Below are 14,127 nucleotides of genomic sequence, written 5' to 3'. Positions count from 1 at the left end.
CACCCTCCCTACCCCTCAAGCCAAGCCACCTTCATCACTACCACCCTCCTTCTCAGTCATCCGACCCATGAAGCGCGTGTCAGTTGAGGCTTTCGCTGCCACCTTCTCATACCTCCCCGCCCCCTTCGGCTGACTCTCACCCTGACACAGCCCTCTCCACCCTCCACTCTGCTATATCAGATACTCTTGCTATTCTTCCCCTGTCATGAGAATCCGCCTGAAGCCCAAGGCCAAGTGTAACTCCTGGTATGACTCAGAACTCGTCACCCTAAAACACAAGTGCAGGGTGGCCGAGAGGAAATGGCGTGCTTCACCAAGAAGAGAGCCCTTATCAAAGTCCTCATCTCTGCAGCATCTAATAACTCGGCTGAACTCTTTAAAATCTGCAAGGAACTGGCCAAGCCTGCCGCAGTCTCTACCTCTCCTGTCCCCTCCCAGGCCCTCTGCACGGCACTGGCTTCTCACTTCATTTCAAAATCTCAGGACATCCTGTCCTCACTCTCCTCCTATCACCTCCCTCCCTCTATTCCCTGCTCTTCCTCTGGCCTGCTGATGAGGTTTCCAGACAAGTCCGATCTATGACAGTCTCGTTGAAACAAGTTCACCCCTGTTCCCCTAAAACTATCAAGGACCACATCGACTCCCTGGCTCCTGCCCTGGCTGACTTCTGCAATCACTCCTTCGCCACTGGAGTCTTCCCTTCCCCGCTTAAGCACTCCCTTGTGCACCCTCTTCTTAAGAAACCCTCTTTTGACCCCTCCTGCCCGACTATCACCCAATCTCCATCACTCCCTTCCTGGGCAAGCTCCTGGAGAAACTGGCCATCTCCCAGGTTAATCTCCATGATGAATCTGTGGGTTGTCTTCATGACCATCAGTCTAGCTTCAGAGCTGCCAGAAGCACAAAAACTGCTCTCCTGAACATCCGTGAAGACCTGCTCTCCAACCTTGACTCTAACATTCCATGTGTTCTCATCTTGCTTGATCTCTCTTCTGCCTTTGATACTGTTAACCATGCCATCCCGCTCAACAGTCTCCGTGATAACCTGGGTATTACTGGTCAGGCTCTGGTGTGGCTGACTTCTTTCCTCTCCAATTGACCCTCCCTCCCAGGTCCAACTTGGGTCCTTCCTCTCTGACATATTTTTCTGTACCTGTGGTGTCCCCCAGGGATCTAACCTCTCTCCCTGGCTGTTCAACCAATATCTGGCACTACTTGCCCCACCGCATCGCCGCTCTCTGCCCCAACTTTCAGTGCTATGCGGATGATACCCAGCTCATTTTTAGGCTACCCTCGGCCTCCTCCTCTCCCTCCCTCATCTCTGACTGTCTGTCTGCTATCCAGGAGTGATGTGCTGCCAATGACCTCTGCCTTAATGCCAGTAAGACCAAGATTCTACTCATCGGCACACCCACTCCCTCCTTCCCTGCAGCTCTCTGGCTGGCCTCTCTTGGCCCTCTTCCTGCTCCTACCTGCAAGGTAAAAAACCTTGGGGTCATCTTCGACTCCACACTCTCCTTCTCTCCTCACATTTCTGATGTCTCAAAGAAGTCACACTACCAGCTGCACCTCCTCAGAGGTATTCTTCCTTTTCTCTCCTTCCCCCAGAAGCTCACTGTCTCCAGAGCCCTGGTTCTCTCTAAGCTGGACTACTGTAACAGCCTCTATCTAAATCTGCCTGCCTCTACTCTCCGCCCTCTGCAACTCATCCAGAATGGCACTGCGAGACTTGTCCTTGGCCTCAAGCCCAGGGACTGTATCTCTCCTGGACTGAAATCTCTGCACTGGCTCCCAGTGGCTGCGAGGATTAAGTTCAAAACCCTCTGCATTGTCCACAAGGCCTTCTGGGGCCTGGGGCCAAAATACCTTCAACTCTCTCTTCCTAAATATCTTCCTTCTCGAGCTCTTTGCTCATCCCCCTCCAACTCCCTCAGGGTCTGCCGCTTCTCCAAGCAACGAGTTGGGGGTAGATCTCTCTCCTCGGCTGGGGCTTCCCTCTGGAACAGCCTTCCTGCCTCCCTGAAACTTGAGGATAACCATCTCCGGTTCCGGAAGCACCTCCAAACCTTCCTCTTTGCTTCTGCTTTCTCTCCCCCTCTCCCCTGCTAAATTCCTGATAGAAACTGCATTGAATCTGCACTGGGCCACTCTCACTGTTCTTGGTCCCTGGCCCAGCCACTTGCCTCCTGCTCTGCCTCCTTGGCAACCCCTGCACTGCGGGACTGTCTCTGTATCCCTACATCCCCCCTTCCAGCACTCACCTTGCACTTGCCACCAGCTGGCCCTTTTTATTTATCTGATTATTCTCCTACCCCTGTACTGCACTTTCCCCTCTCCCTTTCCCCTTGCGCTTTCCCTTCCCCTCTTCCCATGCACTTGCGCGATCTGAATGACACCTGGCCTAGTAAGATCGTTGTCTGTCTTCCCTTTGTCCCCCCTCCTGCCTCATCGCGCCTTGAAACACTTGTTTATAGGCACGTTATAAATGCCATATCATATCATATCACAGCAGAGGAGGAGAAGTGAGCAGCGGAAGAAAAGTGGCCGCATAGGATTTTGTGATCGACCAAGTCGAAGGCTGCTGACAGGTCTAAAAAGAGTAGGATGGCGGCGTTACCTTTGTCTTTGATTTCATCAATCTGACTTTCAAGGTCAACAAGGGCCATTTCCGTTCCATGTTGCGGTCTAAAGCCAGATTAACGTATTCCTAGCTTTGGTCTCAAGGTGGTCCTGAATTTGCAGGTAGGCAACTCTGTCAAGGATTTTTAGCAAGAATGGGACTGTGGTGATGGGTCTATATTTGGTCGGTATGGTTGGGTCTAGTGATTGTTTTTTTAGCAATGGGAGAACCCATGCTTGTTTCAAGTTACTAGGGACTGAGTTGGAGGCGAAGGATAGGTTTATTAGTTTGGTGATGAAGGGGGATAGATTTCTGACTGCATCTTTTATAATCTGGACAGGTCCACTGTCCCCTTTGCAATTAGACGGTTTTAGAGAGGCTATAACTTTTTGTACTTCTAGTGGAGTGACCCTTTTGAATGTAAAACCTAGGTTGGTGTCAATGGGCGGTGGTGTTTTAGGGCTGGTGGACTTGCTACTGGTTAGTTGTTGTCGTTTACATTCTATTTTAGTTTGGAGTCCTGTAATTTTATTGGCAAGGGCATTCTGGATACTGGTGCACCAGCGTTTGTCTTTCGTGCAGGTATCTGTAGGTGGATTAGGGTTTTCTAATTCCTTTATGATATTGAAGAGTTCTCTGGTGCAGGACCCTGCCTGATTTATCCTGACGTTGTAGGATTCTTTTTTTGTGCAAATTATCTAATTTTTGTATAAGGAGGAGATATTCGTACCTTGTGCAGGTATTGTCATCAGAAAGGAGGAGATTAGCAGCTTAAAGAGAATCAGTGGTACAGAAACATACCCTATCCAAACACAGTAAAAGAAATGCAGCAATTATGGGCCTGTGCAATGATTGTCAGGCCCGGATCTTTGACTTTTCCAGTTACACCAGACCATTACTGCAAGGGCTCAAGGGGACATTGAAAGTGAAGGGTTAGTAGAAATGTTACATTCCTTCAGGGACTTAAAAGATGCATTAACACAGGCACCGGTGCTAGTGACCTCAGATTTCAACAAAATATTGTTCTTATTCTCCCATTCTAATGGGGAAGTGATGATGGCTGTCCTCACTCAAAAGGATCCCCAACGACACAAACCCCGGTCTTCTACAGTGCTATTTCAAATACCATAATACCAGGGCCTTTCCCATGTGAGCAAGCACTGGCAGTAGCTGCTTTCGCAAATTGAAAAGTCATCTGCCAGAACTATGGGTTGTCAAGTTACTCTCTATGCAGAGCACACAATATTTGCAATTCTGGAGAAAAAAAACAAATCTACCCTCACTACCCTAAGGGTGTCAGGGTCATGAGATTATACTATCTAAACCAGCAATTAACATTGTAAGGTGACACATTGTCAATCCTGTTACTTTCGTCGCAAGGCCAGAGCAGGAGGTGATCATGTTCATGACCGCAGTACGTACGAAGAGGTGCTAGAGGGTCAGCACCCAATGAGAGAAGAAGCTCTGAAAGAGTGAGAAATACTGTTTGTTGATTGATCAGAACACAGGATGTTGTCACAAAGGTAGCAGTGGTATACTTTGAGGCAGAGGATTTTGAGGTGGCAGTGCAGATGAGATTACCAACACATTATACAACACAAGCAGCTAATCTGATGGCATTGATCTCAGCAGTTGAGATGTGTAAGGGCTGCCTCACCACTATTTACAATGATTAATCTTTTGCCACCTCTACTGTGTATTCTGTGATGTCCATATGGAATAGAAGAGGATTCAGGAAAAGTGAAGGTTCACCGGTGCAGTATGCGCCCTTGCTATCATGATTGATAGAATTTCTGCAGCTCCGATCAGTTCTGGTAGTGGTCAAATGTACCAACCGCTTGGGGGGTACAGACTTCATGTCATGTGATAACAAGACAGCAGATGTGGTGGCTAAAAAGCAGCTTATCTGCCATACTTCAAGGATCAGCTGGCCACACTCACATGTATGACACAGCAGAAGGTGAAATTGGTAGATTACTATAGCAATCTATCTATTACCCACATAACAGAGTTACAGGGCAGGGCGTCAATACAGAAACATGAATTATGAAAGAAAAGGGGGTGCTCCTTGTTCCACACAGATTTGATATGGCACCAAACTATTTCAGGGAAACCAGTGATGCCTGTAGAATTACTTGAAGAGGCCCTCGAACATCTGCATCACCATGTGCACATGTCAAAAGAAACCATTGCAACTGAAATCGAGGCAGAATCCAAATCTGCATGAATATGTGGAATTGTACAAATGGATGTAAAAAAAGGTCTGACTGCACAAAAAGTCCAAAAAATGCATACCACCAAAGGTTCAAACACCAAAAGGTTGAACCTTTGGTGGCATACATTGTAAGTAAGTAAAAAGAAAAAAAACACCCCGCTCACCATATTATACAGTATAGTGAGCAGCGGTTGGAGGGGACACCCCCACTGCACATCCGACATTGAAAAAGAAAACACAGGGGCTGCGGGTGTGTCTCCCGCTACTCCTGCTCACTATACTGTGTGGTATAGTGAGTGGGGTGTTGAGGTGGACACCCTGCAGTACACCCGAGAAAAAAATGAAAAAAAAACAACATGGGCTGCGGGGGTGTCCCCCGTACCACCCCGCTCACTATACTTTACAGTATAGTGAGCGGGGGTGCAGGGGAAACCCCTGCAACTGCCTGTAAAAAAAATAAAAGGACCCTGCTGTGCCAGTCCCCGATCACGGAAGTGAAAGGGAACTGGCGCCTCAGGGACACAGCGTGAAGAAAAAGTAAGTAGGTAAGTAGGGTTTGTTTATGTTGGGGTTGTGGGTTTGGGTGTGTTGAGGGTGGGGGTGTATCGTGGCTGTGTTGTGGGTATGGGTGGGGGTGGGGGTGTGGGTATGTAGTGATTTGCAGTGTTTGTTTGCATGGGAAATGTACAAACATTTTGGTGGTGAGTACATTTCCCATGCAAACTTTTCCATCACAGACTTTTCCGTGACGGAAAAATCACGCAGATGCGAATATGTAACGTCATTAATTGCCAATTGTATAATATGTCCATGGGGTACTGCAGGACATTCACTAAAATTATCAAAGCTGTTTTACCTAGCCCCTTAGGCGTTTCCGCCATTTGCACAATGACTACATTAATACACAAAGTAAGTGTGCCAACAACGCTATTTAATAGTGGTGCCTCATCCATTTTCGCGTTGCCTTACGACAGGACCATGTGTTCACTGTGATGCTAAATCAGGAGCTACATTTCTGGTACACAGGGTTTTCCCACGGTGGGGAGTGTGCGAAGTACTGAGGTCTGACAACAGCCCACAGTTCTACAATTAGTTATTTAAGGAGATCACATCTCTGCTAGGTATCAAGCACAAGATTTGGTCCATATAACACCCTCAAGCCAATGGTTTAGTGAAATGCCTCAAAGGCATGCTCAAGGAGTGCCCTGCGAATCTGTGTTCCACACTTCACATGAGCTGGCTCCACTGCTTGCTACTCACACTCTTCGCTCTGCGCAAACAGATGGGGTCCGATTACCATCTCACTACTCATGAGATTAAGATCAGCAAACCCATTCTTATGCCGCACGCTTCTACTATATAATCTTGCCCTCTCTTTGATGTTCACAGTACACCTGACATATTGGGGGAGGAGTTTAGGGGTTATTTTAGGGAGCTTACATGATCTCTGAGGTTTATCTCTCCACAGACTGGGCCCAGACACCACCGGCCAGCACCATCTTCGCCTGAGAATTCACCAGAGCAAGCGTAACAGGACGTCCCACCTCTGCATCCGAGCATTCGCATTCTGACCAGGAATCTTACCAGAAAAAAGGACTGAAGAAAGGTTTTTGGGGCCTTACGTAGTAACCTTTGCGACCACCACTGTGGTGGAAATTAAGGGGATGAAGTAATGGATGAATTTATCTGATGCCACCGAGACAAAAGCAATGCCCTCCCTGCAGGAGAAGAAGTGGAGGGAAAGAGAATGGAAGTTCATGTCAACTAAGTATTTCTTTGAGGTCTTCCTTTTGCAGCTTTGGGAGATTTAACTGTTTTTCACGGTGGAGCGCAACAGGAAGGGAGAAAAAGATGGCACCTATAATATATTGCACTGTTTTCCTTTAACTCGTGTCACTCCTCTTTAAATCCATATTCTACTTGTTTGTAATCATGCATAGAGTTTTTGTATACAATAGGGGAAGGTTATCATGCTCCCCCAGCCATTGGTGACAAGGGGGCAAAAGCTGTTTCATCCCTAACAACTGCCCATTCCATGACACAGCTTAAGAGAAGTGTATCCCATTCTGATTTGTTTTTGGGCCGAACAGGGAACAAGCCTCCCACCAATTCTGGGAATATGTGGCACGATCATATGGCAACACTGGGGAGATAAAGGGTTAATGGCACATGTCATTTGTGTTCCCTGATCCCTCATGCAACGGGAACACCCAGCACATTCCACCTAAGAGGGGTGCACATGCAAAAGGTTCACTGTTTACTTCATCTGACACAATGTTAAGTCACAGGTCTTTTCCAGGGTCCAACGGTCACTCTACAATAGGTGGAGGAAGGGGAGGTAGTGCATGAAGAAAACTATATGAAGATCAAAACATTGTCAGAGAACCCAGATATGAGACACATGGTGTTGCACTTCAAGAGAGAGGGACTGCAGGGAGGGGAGGTCACATTCACCACACATGTCATAAGCACATGCCTCAAAGAGTCAGGACACACTATACCCTGGTGCAAGACCCACCCATTGATGCACCTTGAAGGGTCTGTTTTCTTCAGATGGGTGTGTGTGGAGGGGATGATGAGATGCAGAGCAAAGGGTTTAGCAGGATTTGGGCCTGATGTGGCAACTGCAATTAACACATCCTGTTTGAACCCATGGGATGGAAATGTGCATGCCCTTACTTGAATGACAAATAACTAATCACCTGTCACAAAAGAGCCACTCATACGTCCATCTTTATATTTCAGAGCTTGGGACACTGTCAACATGGGAGAAAATGAGGACTGTGTCAAGATGATGAGGCTACCAGGGATTGAAGAGGATAGATCTAGCATAATGGATACATAGCAGGCTTGCAGGTCCAATGCTTATCTTCAGTTGCCACCACGTTGGGCCAGCTTGTGCACCCTCATCACATTGCACACTTTAACCTTTTTAGTGCCTCATTCAGATGTAGCCCCTCTCAATGCCCATACTGTTGCAGAACTTTCAGCCAACGCACATTCTTTTTCCAAACAGTCGTTTGACAAACACTTAAGTACTAATAGCTTACCTTTTCAGATACAATGATGGACATTCATGACCTAGGTGTACCATTGAAGGATTGTCAAAAAATAGGTATAAACACTTCAATCATGGTAATGTTATTAGTAACATTTCTAACAATTTTTTTTGTTGGGGCTAACATGTTACGTGAAGGAGGAGTATCTCACAACAGGAACAGAAGAAAGAGAAAGAGGGAGAATAATTCTATATCCCATAAATCCTCAGAAAGATTGCATCAGCTACCACCTGAGGTTACGTTGTTTTCTTCTGTAGAGTAGCAGATATACACGTCATTTATAATGCCCGCCCACTCACCTCCATCATATTGGAAGAACAACAGGAAGACAGTGTGCATAACACCAAGTATCATCACAATACTGCATCAAAGATATGAGAGACGGTATATGCTCTGACAACCTTATTGAATGTACCCTCAAACTGAGGTGGCAGATGGATGTTGGCAGACACCAAAGAACATAGAAGAGATATAGGTGAAGACTGATAATTGTAACTTGATGTAATGAAGAGAAGACATGAGGACGAACTGAAACGATATGCGAATACTTAAATAATGAAGATGTGACTGAACTGACAAATGTGAGTATGACAAAATCATATACACTGAGAAGATAAGTGAGAAGAGATGTATTAGATGTTTTTTTTTTTGTTTATTTGTTCTTGGTTTAAACAAACCTTTACAAAATCAATCTTACAAAATAACACTTTTTTTACAATGAAAAAGGAAGGAAAAAAAAGAACAAAACACTGTTAAGAATTTGCAATCAAAATCATAATAAAAGCATCAGAAACCGAACCATATACACATTTAGAAAAGGTAAAAACATTTCTAACTTAAATCACATACTGTTTTTAAAAACGTAATTAATCGAATAATCAGAGTCGATGAGTAACCATTTCTCATTCTGTACCATATAAACTTCGGGTCATTACAAGTACCATTATCAAATAACTCCATAAAATACTCTGATCTTTGTTTACGCAAATAGGAACATTTCACCAAAATATGTTCTAAAGTCTCTTCCATTTCTGAAATGTTACAAAAGCGACACCATCTCTTTTCTTCCAAAGGATTCCTTAGGTTTAATATACTACGAGTGTGCATAACATTAAGTCTAAATCGCATGAAAGAGTTTCTATACCTTCTAGATGGATATTTGTTTAAGTAATTTTCCATAACCATATCAAGTTTCCAAAAAGAGTGCACCTGATTGTACAATTTAGAAGCATATACTTTTGATTTGGTAAGAGACCAATCCATCCCTTTTAAAATCCTTTTACATTTGTTAGGTTTGTTTATCACCGTGCATTTAGCTATACCACAGTCCTCAATCGTGGATTCAATGGATTTATTTAGGTCAAGCATAAAAGGACATGAAGTGTCAATGCCTGCTTCCAAATAATAGTTTGTGGGGCCTAATAACCTACATTTTCTCCATAACATGCATCTTTTGGTTACAACAAGTGAATGTAGTGATTGTAAACCCAATTCATACCTTAGCACTTCAAAGGGTATACAGCTCGGCAGAAAGAATAATAGACCCCTCCATATTAGACTTTCCAGAGATTTCAAAAAGTCTGCAATACCTACGTGATAGAATTCCAAACCATAAGTGATCCGCGGGACCACCTTTCTTAAATAAAACTCTCTCATCGGTTTCAAAGAAAACCCCCCAAATTTTCTTTCTAGCATTCTCATCTGTCTTAGGGCCACCTCTGCTTTAGTCTTCAATTGATTTTTGAGTAAACTGACTGATTCTACGCCTGTAAAACAGTATCCAAGAAACTTAAATGCTTTCTGTATCTTAATTCGTTTACCCTCGCAAAACCAAGAGTAAGAATCTTGTTTCTTGTTTACTCGTCCCATTCGTATGATAGTCGTTTTATCAGGATTGATTTTCAAAAACAAATTACATATAAATTGTTCAAAAATGACAATCAGTCGATGTAAGCCCACCTTGGTATTATCCATAAGAATGAAATCGTCGGCATAAGCCAACCAAGATATTTCCTTCCCATTCAATTTAGGCGAAATCAAACCTCCATTTGCAAAAGCAGATTGGGCTCCACTAACATACAGATTAAAGATTGTCGGTGCCAACATGCACCCTTGGCGTAATCCGTTATTGGTTACAAACTCCGTGGATAGATCTCCCCCAGCATTCATTCGTACCACTAGTCTTGTGTCCGTATACAACTCAATAACGATGTCTAATAAATGATTCGGCATTTTTAAGGATTGTAATTTGTGCCATAGCCTTTGTCTATCCACAAGATCAAATGCCTGGCTAAGGTCCATAGATGCAACGTAAGTTTGGCCCTTTCCTTTAGTCCAGGTTTTACTTTGTAGACATTTCAAAATCAATCCACCACAGTCAGTATCACAATTTTTTCTAAAGCCAATTTGATTCATACTCAAGATATGGTTCTGATCCATCCATCTCTGAATATCAATAAGAACCAAAGAGGCAAATATTTTGGAGTCCGAATCTGCAATCGCTATTGGTCTATAGTTGGTGGGCAATAATCTTGAGCCTTTTTTAAATATCGGAATAACCACAGAGACACTCCAAGAAAGAGGGATAGTTTTCGACATACACACATCCTTAAATAGAATACATAATATTTTTGCCCACAATAGTGGGTTACATTTCAATACCTTATTACTTAAGTTATTGAGGCCCGGGGCCCCCGTGTTTTTAGATTTCATTATAAGACTCCTAATTATATCCACCTCGCATCTCATAGACCATTCAGAAGATCCCAATCTCAGAAATGCTTGACTTTGTTCATTGGATTTATATAGCTCTGCAAAATGACCCGCCCAAGTACTTTCAGGAATTGGGTTTACCGTTGTCATCGCCTGAGATGAATCCACATTGTTCATTAATTGCCAAAAGTTTGAGGATGTCACCCCCCTCATAGCATTCAAAATACTTTCTCCATCACGTTGTGCAGTGATACCTTTATGGCTAATCAGCCAATTTTTATATGATTGTTTCAGACGTTTAATATCAATCCAGGCACTGGCATCAGTTCTACTCAATTTGCATAGTCTACGGATCTCCCTATTCAGCTCTCTTTTTCTTTCATAAACCTCTATATCCATAGAGTGTCTATGGAGTATGGGTTGAATTTTTTTATCATACTTCATTACACTTTTAATTTTGGTTCCAATAGTAGTATTAAATTCTGATACAGAAAACATTTGGAGACGTTGTTCCAGCTTAGTGTTATCGTATTCCGCAACCATAATCGATATAAATTTGTTGGTAGTGTTAAAAGACCATTTTATTCTATTGTTGGCAGTATTGACCAATAGTTCCTTATTGTAACTTCGTTTAGTTTTCTCATAAATTGTAAATTCAAAGTCCACTATCAGCATACAATGGTCACTCGTCGCTACATTTCTTACTTCTAATTTAGACATTGAATAACTCAGTTTGGCACTCAAAAAAATATAATCAATCGTGGACACACAACCTCTCGCATTCCAAGTATAATGATCATTGGGTACCTGCTTTAATCCCCACATTTCAGTATATTTTAGCCATAGGAAGCCTCTAAGTTTCTGATTGCCAAACAAACTAGATGCTATTTGGAGATACAAAAGTTCTCCTGTCAGTGTATCTACGCTACAATCGGCATTAAGGTCACCTGCTATAATAATCTGACCGTCAAGGTTTATTAATGTCCACTGGTCAATTATAGTACCTAGGTCGATTAAATTAGTTTCGAGCTGTTGATCTCTTAATTCATTGGCATTCCAGTATACATTAATGACCAGTAAAGAGAAACAGTTCGACTTCTCACCAACAACATATTCCGTAATGAGAAATGAGTGACCTTGTTTCTGAGAATTTATCTTCGAGATACTAGAGGAAACTTTGGATGCCGTAAATATGCCACCCTTTGGTCTGCCTTTTGGTCCCTTTTTGGCACATAGGTTGTCCACTACAAAGTCTGCCAAACCTACACGCGAAGTAAGCCAAGTTTCCTGTAACATTAAGAAATCAAAACCATGTAACTCTTTCATCAGTTGTTCATTATTGAAAAGATTGAAGTTGCCTCGCGAATTCCAGCAAAGCAGCTTCAAATTGTGTTTGCTAGCTATGCAGGTTTAACCAATTCTTTTAAGTTAGAGATTGCATCACGCAATGACAATGCCAGCCATCTCCAATCTTGTTTTTCCAATACTTCATCATTACTTTGTTTCGGGGGGTATTTTACCTGTTCAAAACCTTCTTGCACTGAGGGTCTTCCTCTATCCAGGGCTTGCTCAGTGGTTGATAAGTCATTGAAGGGAAAAAGATCAAACCCCATGCGTTGCAGTGCTTCTGCCTCCTTCAAAATCATTGAACGAACTAAAGGGGATGGAATTACCAACCTTACAAAGTCTATTCTTTCATTATCTATAAAATCAACCAGATGAATATCTGCTGAAGTGATAAGTTTAAGTTCCGGTATCCCCGCAAATAATGAAAGAATATTTGATCTATTCAATGGTAAATTTCTCTCATCTCTAAACAATGAGCATAGAATCAGTCCCGGCAGCGTTGGAAAAGCCAAAGGTCTAGACTCTTGAACCTGGTTTTGATCATAAGGAGGTTTTTCGTTGTACCATTTATCTTCCCCTCTTACATAAGAGCGATATTCACGTTCGTTCCTCTCTTCATATGACAAGACCTTTTCTCTATTCTCACATGTATTCCGCAACCTTTTATTATCTTCCACAATATCCTGCATATTTTTTAGCAGTTCACCAATTAGATCTCGTTCATTAGCCTTATGATCTTTCGTTGTGTCAGTCGAGGCTTCATTTGGTTTAAATTTATCCGATACAATCCTAGTTGGTTTTTCTGTTTGTGATACCAGTCCATCACTTTCAGTGTTTGGGATATCACTCATAACATTATTAGCATCGTTTTTTTCTTTTAACCTTTTGTTTTCACTCATCAAATCCTGCATGTTTCTGAGAATATCCTCCATATAAAGCTGCATCTGTGTTGGGGATGGATTGGAATTGGGAAATCCTTCCTTATTACATTGAGGTGAGGATATTTCATCTAGTTTGTTACCAGAATTAACAAACATTTTGCTTTTAATTGACAAAGTGTTATCTTTCAGAGTATCTTTATGATATAAACCAGTATTTACCGAGTGAACAATTGGCCTTATTCTGGGCTTAGTTAACTCACCATGGTCACTGGATAGTTGGTTTTTATTAATTTGATCAGTACCAGAGTTATTTTCAGAGATCTTGTTAATTTCATCCGTCTCACGTATAGTTACACCCTTACCCTCAATGGTAGATGATACTTTAAAGATCTTAAAAATGTCACTTAGCCCATTTTCCAGTCTCTTGTTCTCCACAAGTAAATCCATTGGTTTTTTCTTTTTCATCACTTCATATATGCCATCCATTCCTTCTTCATACTCACTCTGGGTCGCCTGATCTAAGCAGGTTCTCCCAGTTTCCAACATAATCGTATGCCTGTCACCCTTTTGTAAGGCCATATCGGCAGTTGCATCTTCTACCTCCTCATCAATCATATGCCTCATATCCAGATCTCTTAAGTATTTCCTTGAGGATTTGTTCTTGAGGTCAGCCTTTTTTGATTTATTATTATTTTTTTTGGCTTGTTTTTTAGCTGCCCTGGATAGCGTATTGCCCGTCTCGGGGTCTATAATTATGATCTTTGGGTCATTATTGGGTATAGCTACAGCCTTCTTTGTCACAATATCTGAAAAAGTGGGGACTCTCTCGGTATTCATGGATATTATTTTTTTTTTCATCAATTCGGGGGAATCAGATGGGCTCGATATCTGTTCTTTATCTTCCACATTACCCCAGCATTTCTTTTCGATTGCCCTCTTTGTCATAGATTCCTTTAATAGGGGCATTAACAAATCAGATAAATCTTTAGGTAATACCTTTATACTTTTCACTATTGGTGTAAAGGCATCTGATATAGATTTTGGAATCTTGTCAAAAGCTGATACTAATGTCGTCAGCAATTCATTATTTTTCCTCAGTTCAACCAGAATGGCTCTATTAAAGATACCCAACATGGTCATGGTATCTTCCATATATGGAAAATCGTTGACACCCCCAGAGTTTATGTCATATATGGGGTCCGGCAAGTTAACATCCGAAATAAAGATGGCGGGAGTGTCTAGATCAAGAATGCCCATCCCATCAGTGATTTTTTCTTTAAGTGTGTTACTACG

The sequence above is a fragment of the Ambystoma mexicanum genome, chromosome 4q (assembly GCF_040938575.1).
Source record: "Ambystoma mexicanum isolate Mex_15411 chromosome 4q, UKY_AmexF1_1, whole genome shotgun sequence".
In the NCBI taxonomy this organism is placed as follows: Eukaryota; Metazoa; Chordata; class Amphibia; order Caudata; family Ambystomatidae; genus Ambystoma; species Ambystoma mexicanum.
The sequence above is the reverse complement of the archived record's forward strand: the minus strand, read 5'-3'. Positions refer to the sequence as shown.